This window comes from Gracilinanus agilis, chromosome 1, assembly GCF_016433145.1.
Source record: "Gracilinanus agilis isolate LMUSP501 chromosome 1, AgileGrace, whole genome shotgun sequence".
NCBI lineage: Eukaryota > Metazoa > Chordata > Mammalia > Didelphimorphia > Didelphidae > Gracilinanus > Gracilinanus agilis.
In genome coordinates, this window is record NC_058130.1 from 295503713 (window position 1) to 295512905 (window position 9193).

The window sequence follows — 9193 nt, forward strand, 5'->3', positions numbered from 1 at the left end:
CTTCCTTTAAGTACCAGTTCAAATCCCATATTTTACTGTGCTTCCCTAACCCCTTTTACTTCATATGCCTTCCTTCTATTATTTTCATAGCATACACAGTGACCACATCCTGGGAATATCACTAAGCCCCACTGAAGATAACTAACAGTCCTCAAATCCATCAGTGAGTCAGGAGAGTGTCTACCCCAGGCATGCAAAGACTTCACCTGGCAGAATGGACAGAGGACGAGAGCAATTTGTTCCAGCAGCCATGAAGGTGGCTAAAGCATATGCCAGAGAGTACTTAGAGCTTGGTCAGATGTAAAGAAGCCAAGCTCATCCACTGCATCCGTAGCCATCCCCAGTTGTCTTGACTTTTTTCTTGCCCCTAGACTTTGATGATTCTGGAAGAGACAGTGAGGCTGATGACTTTGTGCCCTTCTGCGTCACTTAAATCCAATTTATCTATGAATGATATCCAATGATGTCATTTTGGTCTTCTTCAAATATAAGAACAATAGCCAATTTCCTATTTATTTCTACATAGTTTATTTTGTATATATCTGTTTGCATGTTGTCTCCCCCATTAGACAATTAATTTCTTCAGAAACTCATTTTCCCTCTTTTGGAATTTCTTCAGAAACTCATTTTCCCTCTTTTGGAATCCCCAGTACTTAGCATAGCACTTGGATTGTGATAAATTTTTATTACTTAAATAATTACCAGATAATTATTTAATTACTTAAATTTTTATTCATCAATTGATTAATTGGAATCTGGATTAGTCTGGTATTCACTATCTTGTAGGCTCCTTCCACAGTTTCTCAAAGCACTGCCAGTCCCCAAGCAGTGGCCACTCTTCTCCACCTGCCTATGTTCATACCCTACTCATTTTCTGCTAGAGTTGCCATGTGTGGCAGCAGTCGTACTGCCTGCCAACCTAGGGCCCCATCCTATTTCACTCCATGTGCGTATTCTGTGGCTTCCCCTCTCTATTTGAAATGTGAAGGGACTAATTTGTCAGATGCAGTCTGACCCTGTGCTGTTTCAGAGTTAGAGCAATTCTATTTTATGTTTTCTGTCTGCCAACTATCTCCAGCAACCAATGACTTTGAGTTGGCAATGGAATAGAAGAAGTGTTGAGTGAAAGGAAGAGGGTAAAAAACGGGGGAAATGATGCTAAAATGTTTCCAGTTATAGTAAAGTTCTTGCTTCCCCTCTGCCTCATGTGATGCCTATCTGTTAAAATATACATATCTAGGATATCTAGGAACAGACTACTAAGTCCAAATGATCACAGAAGTATAAAGAAAAGCCATAAGGCAATTGCTTTAGATATAAAATTAGATGTGCAAAAGGGGTTGGAAGCAAGGAAAAACAGTCCAATTGTGAAAGAATATGCATAAAGGTGTGTATTTATGTGTGTGTGTATCATATGTTTTATATATATATATATATATATGTGTGTGTGTGTGTGTGTGTGTGTGTGTGTGTGTGTGTGTGTGTGTGTGTGTGTGTGTATGTACATATAGGATATAGGCAGTTTTCAAAAGAAGATTTCAAACTTTCAACAGTTATTTGAAAGTTTGCTTGAAGTCACTAAGAGAAATAAAAACTAAAACTACTACGAGGTTTTACTTCACACACCAAAAGGAGGGAATATTCAAGGCTATAGTACAATAGGAACTGTTGGGAAAACTCTGAATTGACCCACTTAATTGTCCATGCCTTTTGATCCAGAACTCCTACTACATAAAATTACTGTCATGGAGGTCAAAGTCAGAAGGACCTTGTAGATGCCAAAATGGTCGTAGTTTCACCTTTTTGTGAGAGCAAAAAACTAGAAATGAAGATGCTCATTAACTGGAAAGCAGTTGAAGAAATTAGAGTGTGTGACTGTAATGGAAGATTATTACACCAAAAGAAATGTCAAATATTGTGAATTAAGAAAAAATGAGGGAGGACTTACAGGAACTGATATCGGGTGAAGAAAGTCAAACCAGGAAAAGAGTATATTCTTTGACTCAATAATTTATGCAAAGATATCATTAAAAACAAAACCCTCAAAAGTTTTTCTAATCAATTTGGTTCCTAGAGAAACACCATTTTTTGCAAGAGTATATGAGGAGACTGTAGCTACAAAATGTTGCCTATCAGATGTAGTCATTATGTTGGGCTGGTTTTTTTGTTTTGTTTTGTTTTGTTTTTTTGTGAAAAAGGGTCTCATTTGGTTAAGGAGAACAATATTTCACAACTGATGTAAACAAAAGGAATCATAAAAGTTATTTCTTAAAATGATGAAAGCTTTTGGATCTGCTGCCACCAATATCCTCTACTGGACTAGGATTTGTCTTGGAAAACACAAGAAACTTTAAGCCTGATTTATCAGAGGCCATTTCTCAGTACAAAGAAGAGAATATTTGCAAAGCACTTAGCACACAGTACCTGACACATAGTAGGTACTAATTAAATACTTATTCCTTTTCCCTCTTTTGCGTGTGTATACATACATGTCTATGGGCCTGGGTATGCATGAGAATGTGTGTACCAATCCCTATTGGTGCCTAGAACTTTAGAGAGTTTTGTCATGTAATAGTAGAACTGTGGGCTAACTCTTGGGACAGCTCGTGGAAAAACTCTTTCCAGAATATCTCTGAGGAATGAGAAACACATTAGCAGACACACATACTGGGGACCATCAGACATAGCTCTAATAACCCTGCTTTCTTGGTTTAGACCAAGTGTTGTGATGAACTGAGGCACATGCCCTGAATAGGTAACTAAAGAAAGTAGACTCTTCCCTGTCCCAAAAAGGATAGGCAGCAAGGGTGCAGCAGCACTCTTTAGTTTCTTCAGACACGTGGCCCCCTTTCTTTCCATTTGTAAATGCATATGGTCATTGAGGCAGAATATGGAAAAGGGCTGCATTGTCGAGATCTATCTATCATCCCCACATAATCTGATAAGAACGGCTTAGTTGATAAGGAAGTAATGGAACATGGGAGACAATCTTGACTGTTAACTTATAGCTGCTTCTCCAAAATGCTGTTGAGTCACAAGTTTATTATATATGAAAATTCAAACTCCTTTCACCCAAAAGCCAGACCCTACACTCTCAGTACAAGAAGCTTGGGTCAGTGCCTCCTCCACCCCAGGAACACTAGCATAAAATTAAACGTCAAGAAATAGACTAGAAAAACAGGCAAACAATGATCATGGAAAGTTACTATGGTGACAGGGAAGGTCAAAATATAAACTCAGAAAAAGGTAGCACTGTTAATAACTAAATGAGAAGCCTCAAAAAAAAAAAAGTGAAATGGTGTCATACCCAAAAAGAAATCTTGCAGGAGCTTAAAAAAGAGTTTACAAATCAAATAAGAGGTAGAAAAAAGTTGGGAAAGGAAATGAGAATAATGCAAGAAAATCATGAAAAAGTCAGCAGCTTGGTTTAAAAAAAGCACAAAAATTCACCAAAGAAGAATTCTTAACAATTAGAATTGGCCAAAAGGAAAAAGAGATAGAAAATAATGCCTTAAAATGGAAATTGAGCAAAAATTGGAAGCTCCATGAGACATCAAGAAATAAAACAAAATTAAAAGAATGAAAAATTGAAAAAAATGAAACGTATCCATCCAAAAACAACTGATATAGAAAATATATCAAGGAGAGAATTTAAAAATGATTGGACACCTGAAAGTCATGATCAAAAAAAAAGAGCCAGAATAACGTGCTACCAAAAATTATCAAGGGAAACTGCCCTGATATTCTTGAACAAGAGGGTAAAATAGGGATTGAAAAAAATCCATCAAATCCCAAAAGATCCCAAAATAACAATTTCCAGGAATATTAAAGCCAAATTCCAGGGCTCCTCAGCCAAGAAGAAAACACTGCAAGCAGCCAGAAAAAATTTAAATATCATGGAACCACAGTCAGGACCACACAGGATTTAGCAGTTTTGACCTTAAAGGATTAGAAGGCTTGCAATATGATATTATAGTAGGCAATGGAGCTAGGATTACAACCAAGAACACATTCTCAAATACAAGACAGAAAAGATGCATAAAAAAGGAAACATAAGGGATTCAATAAGGTTAAACTGGTGATGGCAAACCTATGACACATGTGTCAGCACTGACATGCATAGCCATTTTCAATGACACACGGCTGCATGTGGCTGCATACAGAGAAGTATGGGGCCGCATGCCGAGGATGAAAAATTTGCTGTAGTGTAGTGTAGACATTCTGTGCACTATAGATGACAATTCTACCTATATCAATTTACCTATTTCAGTTTATTAAACACATTTATATATTAAAATTATACATTTTTGTTATTTAAACTATAAATATCGTGAAATTATGTTTTTTTTTAATCAAAGTGACACACCACCCGAGTTATGCTCAGTTTTTTGGCGAATTTTGAGACACCAAGCTCAAAAGGTTGCCCATCATTAGGTTAAACTGTTTATGCCCCTGTAGGGAAATATAGTACTTGTAACTCTTAAAAGCTTTATCACTATGAATGGAATTGGAAGAAGGGTAAAGACAGGGCACAGGAGTAAGTTGAATATGATAGAATGATATAAAAAATATTAAGGGATGAGAAGGAAGCTTGCACTTACACCAGAGGGAAGGTAAAGGTAAAATGGGGTGAATATTAGCACATGAAGAAGTTTAAAAGAGTTATTACAATGGAGGGGAAGATGAGGTGGGGCGGTAGGCAACACTTGAATCTTACTTTCATCAGAATAGGCTCAAGGAAGGAATAACATCCAAATTCAGTTGTGTATAGAATCATCTATCTTTCTCTAAAGGAATTGGAGGTGGGTAGATAAATGAAGGTAAAGGATTTTACCTTCATTTAGGAGGGGAGAACAATTTGGAGAAGGCAATGGTCAGAAGCAAAAGACTTAAGAAAAGGTATAGGATAAAAAGAGAGATAAAGATAAATGGCAGAAATAGGATGCAGGAAAATATACAATAATTATAACTATGAATGTGAAGGGAATAAATTCACCAATAAATGGAGATAGGAAAGTAGAATAAAATGAGAATCCAACAACATATTGAGAAGAAAAATATTTTAAGCAGAGAATAAAGGTAAGAGGCTGGAGCAGAATTGATTACATTTTTGCTGAAGTTAAAAAAAAAAAGCAGCAAGGGTAGCAATCATGATCTTAGACTAGGTAAAAACAAAAATAGATCTAAAAGAGATAAGAAAGGAAACTACATCTTGACACTAATGATAGGTACCAAATGGTACAGCATCCAAATTTTTTAATAAGTAAGTGACAGGAGGAAATACACAGTGAAACTATAGTAGTGGTGGGAGATCTCAACTTTTCTCTCTCAAAACAAGATACAACTGGCAAAAAAAAAAGGTTGTGGGAGAATAGAATTTTAGAAAAAAATAGGATGGATAGTTGGAGAAAACTAAATAAGAATAAAAAGGAACATACTTTTTTTTTCTCAGTGCTATATGAACCTTCCAAAAAATTGACCATGTATTAAGACATAAAACCTTACAACTGAATGCAGAAAAGCAGAAAGATGTAATGCATCCTTTTGAAATTACAATGTAATAAAATTATATTCAAAAAAGGTGATGAAATATAGATTAAAACTTAATCAGAAACTAAATAATCTAATCATTAAGAATAGAAATAATTTCATTAAAGGGAATGACAAAGAAGCAACATATCAAAATTTACTAAATATAGTCAAAGCAGTACTTAAGGGGAAATTTATGTCTCTAAATGCTTATGTCAATAAAAAAAGAAAAATAGCAAGCTAATGAATTGGACGTGCAACTAAAAAAACTAGAATAAGAACAAATTAAAATCCCCAATTAAATACCAAAATGGAAATCCTGAAAATTAAAGGAGAGATTAATAAAATTGAAAGTAAGAAAACCATAAACTAATAAGATTAGGGGCTGGTTTCATGACAAAATAACATAGATAAACCATTAAATTTGATTTTTTTTTAAATAAGAAAACCAAAGAAGTAGTAACAAAATTGAAAAAGGTGAATTCTACCAATGAAGAAGAAATTAAAGCAATTGTTAAGAGCTGCTTTGTCTAATTTTATGCTAATAATTCTGGCAATTTAAGCAAATTGGATGAATATTCAATGAAATATAAATTGCCCAGATTAGCAAAAGGGGGAAAATATACTTTAAAAAGCCTTGTTTTAGAAAAACAAATTGAACAAGCCATTAATGAACTCCCTAAGAAAAAAATCCACAGGGACAGATGGATTCACGAATGAATTCTGGCAAACATTTAAAGAACAATTCAAAAACCATATAAACTATTTGGGGAAACAGCAAAAAATACATTTTAAGGAACAAATATGGCTGATAACTAAAATAGGAAGAGTAAATACAGAAAAAGAAAGCTATAGACCAATTTCCTTAATGAATAGTGATGCAAAAAAATTAAAATCCTAGCAAGGAAATTATAGCAATATGTCACAAGGATCATATAAAATCAAGTTGGGTTTTATACTGGGCAGGAGGTGCTGGTTTAAAGAAAACTATCAGCATAATTGACCATATCAGTAACAAAACCAACAGAAATTACACAATTATATAAACAAATGCAGAAAAATATTTTGACAAAATACAAAATGCATTCCTTTTAAAAACACTAGAGAGGAGGCAGCTAAATTGTTCAGTGAATTGAGAACCAGGCTGAGAGAAGGGAGGTCCTGGGTTCAAATGTGGCCTCAGACACTTCCTAGCTCTCTGACACTGAGCAAATTACTTAACACCCATTGCCTAGCCTTTACAATTCTTCTGCCTTAGAACCAATACACAGTATTCATTCTAAGATGGAAGGTAAGGGTTTAAAAAAATAAAAATACCAGAGAGCATACAAGTAATTCCTTAAAACTATCAGTAGTACCTATCTAAAACCATCAGCAATTAACTAATGGAATAAGCTATAAGCCCTTAATAATAAGATCAAGGATACCCATTATCACTATTATTACTCCATATTGTAGGACAAATGCTAACTATAGCAATAAAAGGGAAAAGAAATTGAAGGAAATTGAATAGGCCATAAGGAAACAAAAAATATCACTTTGCAGATGATATGCTTTTATATTTGGAGAAACCCTAACTAGTTGAAATAAGTCACAGTTTTAGTAAAGTTGCAAGATATAAACTAAACCTACACAAATCAATATTTCTATATGCTCCCAACAACATCCAGCAGCAAGAGAAGAAGAAATTCCATTTAAAATAACTATAAACAATGTAAAATACTTCAGAGTCTACCTGCTAAGACAAAGCAAAGAACTATATGAACACAAAACTTTTCACACTAATAAAATCGGATATAAACAGTTTGGAAAACAATGGCTCATGGTTAGGCCAATCAAATATAATAAAAATGACAACTCTACCTAAATTAATTTACTTTTTCAGTGCCATACCAATCAAACTACCAAAAATTATTTTGTAAAGCTATAAAAATAATAAAGTGATCCTGGAAGAACAAAGGGAATTAGTGGGGAAAATTTTGAAGGAAGGTTATTTGAAATTTGGAAAAATATTTGAAGAAAGATTAAATTTATCATAAAACTATAATCCTCAAAATAATCTGACTATGGCTAAAAATAAATTGGTGGACCAGTGGAATAGATTAGGTATACAATATGTAGAAGTAAATGACCATAGTATTCTATTTTTTAAGAAACCCAAAAATCCAAACCTTTAGAACAAGAACTCACTAATCAGACAAAAACTGCTGGGAAAACTAGGAAACACTTGCAAAAACTGAGTATAGGCCAATATTCACACTATGTACCAAGATAAGTTCAAAATGGGTACATGATTAGACATAAAAGGTTATATTCTAAGCAAATTAAATAAGCATGGAATATTTTATCTGTAAGATCTATGGATAAGGAATTTATGACAAAACAAGAGAACGTATTCTGAGGTGTAAAATAAATAATTTTTATTATATTAAATTTGAAAGGGTTTGTACAAATAAAACCAGTACAACTAAGATTAGAAGCTAAGCAGAAAGGCTTTACGGCTTACAGGGCACGTTTAGGATTCGCAGATTTAATCTGTGATGGAAGTCCCTCTTCCCCCTCGCCCCCCCCCCCCAATTCTGTGAAATTTGTGGCTAGCAATAGCCAAGATATGTTTATTGAAGCAGCTGGTGTGGAGCGAGTGGCTGAGATGCTGCTGGAGAAATTCCCAGGCTGAGAGTTCAGCTCAGAGGGCTGGAAGACCCTGCACTGAAGAAGACACTGTCAGCGAGGTGTTTGTCTCCAATATCCTCAATTTCTCCTTCTGCTCTAAACAGGAAAATCACAAGTGCAGTACAAGGACAGAATGTACAGCAGGTTCTGGGTTCTTTGTGCTGCAATCAACCGAACCTTGGATGAAGGAATACCCTTTGCTAAGACTTCATACTATGCCACAGTTCTCCTTGGTGAGCTTCAGCATTATTTTTGCTCCGTCACAGATGTACCTATGCCTTTGATAGAAGAGAGGCATAAGATTCTCAATGAAACTGGACAAATTTTACTTGAATTAACTGTGTTCAAAAGCATGACAGAAGTGCACAGAAACTCCTGTCTTTGATAGTTGAAAATTTCCTTCTTATAGAGATGTGGCCAAATATAAGGACAAAAATATGTCATTTTACAAATGGGCTCAGATACTTCTGGCAGACATGTGGTGTGTACTAGAAGGAAGAGATCTCTGCTGCTTCAGTGGCATTTCTAGTATTACTATGTTTGCTGATGGAAATCAGAGGCTGTTCTGTTTGGTGTGTTGAGCTGATCCGAGATGGAGTTTTAGAACTTATTAAACAGAAGAAATTAAAAATCTCTGTAGAGATAAATCCAGGTCTTATGGGACTATACCTGGGATTATAGGGATAATATGAAAGGAATTCCATTTCATCATATACAATGTATATTTTTATTGATTATAATAAGTTCTAGTCAATCAGACCCCAAAGTTATATAATATAAAATCAATTGTGTACCTTGTCTTTTATTATGGCTAACCAGAAAATGTGTAACACAAGAAAAAAAAGATTATTTCATTCTTTCTTACCTTATCTACTACTATGCCTTCAGGATTTTATTTTGTTTGATCATGTTTTATTTTTTTACCTGTTTAGTGTACCTATTACAATACTCCAATTTTTCTTGTTGAAGTTCTTTTAAAAAGTTTAAATTC

The 9193-nt window shown here is 34.6% G+C and overlaps 1 pseudogene; it reads left to right on the top strand.

Annotated features, from left to right (window-relative positions):
- Positions 1-214: 214 nt before the first annotated feature.
- LOC123251131 lies at positions 215-8977 on the top strand (annotated as a pseudogene).
- The last annotated feature ends 216 nt before the right edge of the window (positions 8978-9193 follow it).